This window comes from Lipotes vexillifer, unplaced genomic scaffold, assembly GCF_000442215.2.
Source record: "Lipotes vexillifer unplaced genomic scaffold, Lipotes_vexillifer_v1.1 scaffold641, whole genome shotgun sequence".
NCBI lineage: Eukaryota > Metazoa > Chordata > Mammalia > Artiodactyla > Lipotidae > Lipotes > Lipotes vexillifer.
Window position 1 is genome coordinate 2,992,933 of NW_006780658.1, and position 3,275 is coordinate 2,996,207.

Here is a 3,275-nt window from a genome sequence, read left to right on the forward strand (position 1 = left end):
TTGCAGAGCACGGGCTCTAGGCGTGCGGGCTTAAGTAGTTGTGGTGCGAGGGCTCAGTAGTTGTGGCTCGAGGGCTCTAGAGTGCAGGTTCAGTAGTTGTGGTGCACGGGCTTAGTTGCTCCACGGTACGTGGGATCTTCCCGGACCAGGGCTCAAACCCATGTCCCCTGCATTGGCAGTTGGGTTCTTAACCACTGCGCCACCAGGGAAGTCCAGAATCCATTCATTTTATCTTTAAGTTCATGAGTCACACCCACATTATGTCCCTGGTAAAAATTCTGAAAGGCCACAGCAAGAAGCAGAAAAGGGCCACCTCCATGAGTGTCTGTCTATGAGCCCATGTTTGCTTTCCAACCCTAAACAGAAACGCCTGACTCGGCACTGTCTGGGAAAATCAGACTTTGATTCAAAAAGATGTTGTTCAATGATGGTGTCACAGTCCCAGCCATACCATCAGTTCACTAGGAAGTCTGAGGAAGGGAGGCAGGCAGCCAGAAGGACAGAACTTTCTTCTCACCAGGAAGTACCTAGCTCTAAGCGAGAGATGGATCACTTGGTGCCACCAGGGGAAAGATAATTTAGCCATTGTGTTCACGATTAAGAAGCATTCCTCTTTACTCATGGAAGACTTTCAGTGTCACTACTGCCTGGAACCAAATGAAATCCTCCCAAGCCATGGTTGGGATCGAGAATTAACCATAGAACATGGTCACAGTGAGTTTGTGGCCTGGGCTGGGCACTCTGTAATTGAGCTTGGGTCGAGACCAATCTTCTCCACAGTCGTGGTGGCCCTGTGCCGTTAGTATGGTGCCCATGAGTGGAGGAGGCTGCAGCTCACTGAGGGTGCAAGCCGTGAAAATGGCTCAGAAGAGACGGTGCAACAAGCTGATGTGCTCAGGCTCGGGTCCATGCTGTTGGCGGCCAAGCAGGACAACTCAAGGTCGTAGAACTGAGATAGGCTGGGACTGGGACCCTTTACTGGAGTGCTTGCCCTTGCACGCGGACAAACGTCTCCTCGAGCAACAGAATGCAAAGCAACTATAAGGGACTGAAAATCACTGCACGCATGCACCAACTACCATTTCTGAGGCGATGAGAGCAAAAGCAGGGTATTACGCCTGGTCCCTGCACATAGCACCACCAAGGGGGTTGGCAGACCCCCTAAGCTACCCCTCCGGCCCAACCCACTGATATGCCCCCACCCTCATCCCATTTAAGGGACCAGCCTGCTCTCCTCGGAGAGCGAGTGAGGGCACCTGTTACTTGTTTTCTCTCCCTTGTGCAGCAGCGCAAGTCCCAGTAAAATGTTGCCTGAATTCCTCATCAATTTCTATTGATTAAAGAGTCCAAGGACCCGGGTCAGTAACAGAACAACTTGGGACTTAGGGCATTGCCCTCAAGGAGCATCAGCACTTGGGGTTCTAGTGACCAGGCAAAGAGACCCTCCAGGTGTCTGAGCACACCCTCCAGTTCTGCCAGGGTATGTTGGCATTTTTGCTGCTCGCCTCAGCAGTGGCCAGAGGTTTCTTCTTCTCCATGTCCTCTGCCAGGGACTGCATTCCAGCTCTGGAGCCGCCATCACGACCCCCAGGACTGAACTTTATTCTTGCAGGTAATTTAATGTTTTCTTTGAGTTTGGGGGAGGGATAGTCAACTCCGTTTATAAAAGGATGTATCCTGGGGTCCAAGCAATATAACCAATTGGCAAGGGAGAATGTTTGTATTAGAGAACAAACGGACCCTAACTGCCGATTTTAACGTGGTTAATTGGTATTTATTCTTTAATAACTCAGTAACTCAGGCATCACTTCATGTAGGAAGGCTATTCTGAATTTCCCCACCCTCATCCAAAGACACTGAGTCAGCAAACCAGGATGTACGGTCACCCTCTATAAAGTTATGTCTGAATCTCAAAGTACTTACCACACTAATTGATCTTCTGTAATCACACAATCAGAAAATGATAGAATGCAAAAAACAAAGTATGGTGTAGGGGATGGTTGATTTGGATATTCAGAAATGTGTTTACCATTGGATATTTCATCCAATGGTAAACACATTTCTCTAGAGCAGACTGCCTCGGTTCAAATTTAAGCTGTCTCACTGACTGTGTAATATTGAGCAAGTTGCTTAATCTGTGCCTCGGCTTTCCCCATCTGTAGAATAGGAATAATAATAGTATCTACCTAACAGCGTTGCTGTGAAGATTAAATGAATTACTTGTGAAAAATGCTTACAACAGTGCCTGAAGCGTAGTAAATGCTACCTAAATATTACCAATTATTATTATGGCATGTGGTTGGTCCGGTAGAAGAGGTAGAATTTGAAAGGGAGCTGAAGGATAAGTGTGCTAGGTAAAGACAGCTTTTTACCAGTATGCGGGGACACACTTTTTTAAGGCTGTAAAGGTTAGCAGCTAAGGTGGTGTAAATAGTTGTTTTCATTTTATTTCTACTGGTCTCCATTCACTTCTTTGGTTTGAGAAAGTAATTCTCTGGTATTTGGCCCAGTACAACTTAAACTCCACTTCCCTTCTCCTGAACTCATGACAGACACTGATATGTTGATAATGGTATTTTTTCCAGTAAGCAGATGAAGCCTCAGAACGCGTCTCACCATGGCCCTCCAGTGAGGTCCTGCCAGTGCGACTGAAAAGACAAGAACACATATGCCATTCCCAGGTGAGTCCCTCGTTTCACAGCAGAGGGACCTGGAGCCTAGAGAAGTGAAGTGACTTGCCCAAGGCCACACAGCCAGCCAGAGCAAGAACTGGAACTTGGGATTTTCCCCTCTTTGGTTGGTATTTGTCTTGCCATCATGTATGGTGGTATTTATTTTCCTAACATATCACTTGGTTAGCTTAGTTTCTGATTAGAATGGCCCCTGCCACCAATTACATTGATGTAGCTTTAGATGGTTAAATATACATATATATAAAATATACGTGTGTGTGTATGTATGTGTGTATATGTATTGTCAAAAGTTCATAAATAACAGAAGTAAAACCAATGAATCATTGAAGTAGTAATCAGTAAAAGTTTATTGTGCACATACCACAAAGACAGTTTATGAACCAGAAGCACTCAAACCAAAACATGGAATGAGGCTCAAGGTGTACTGTTAAAAAACAAATTATATACTGGGAAGGCAGTGACTGTTTATTCTTCACCATGATTGGTTATAATATTAGAATTTTCTTAAATGATAGGGAATTGGTTAGTGGCCACCGCATGTCAGTTTGAAGAAACAGTTTAAGTTTTGCTTATGATTTTCAG

General features: G+C 45.3%; 1 pseudogene; it reads right to left on the reverse strand.

Annotated features, from left to right (window-relative positions):
• Window positions 1–614: 614 nt before the first annotated feature.
• Window positions 615–2,675, reverse strand: LOC103083940 (MAD2L1-binding protein pseudogene; annotated as a pseudogene).
• Window positions 2,676–3,275: the final 600 nt, after the last annotated feature.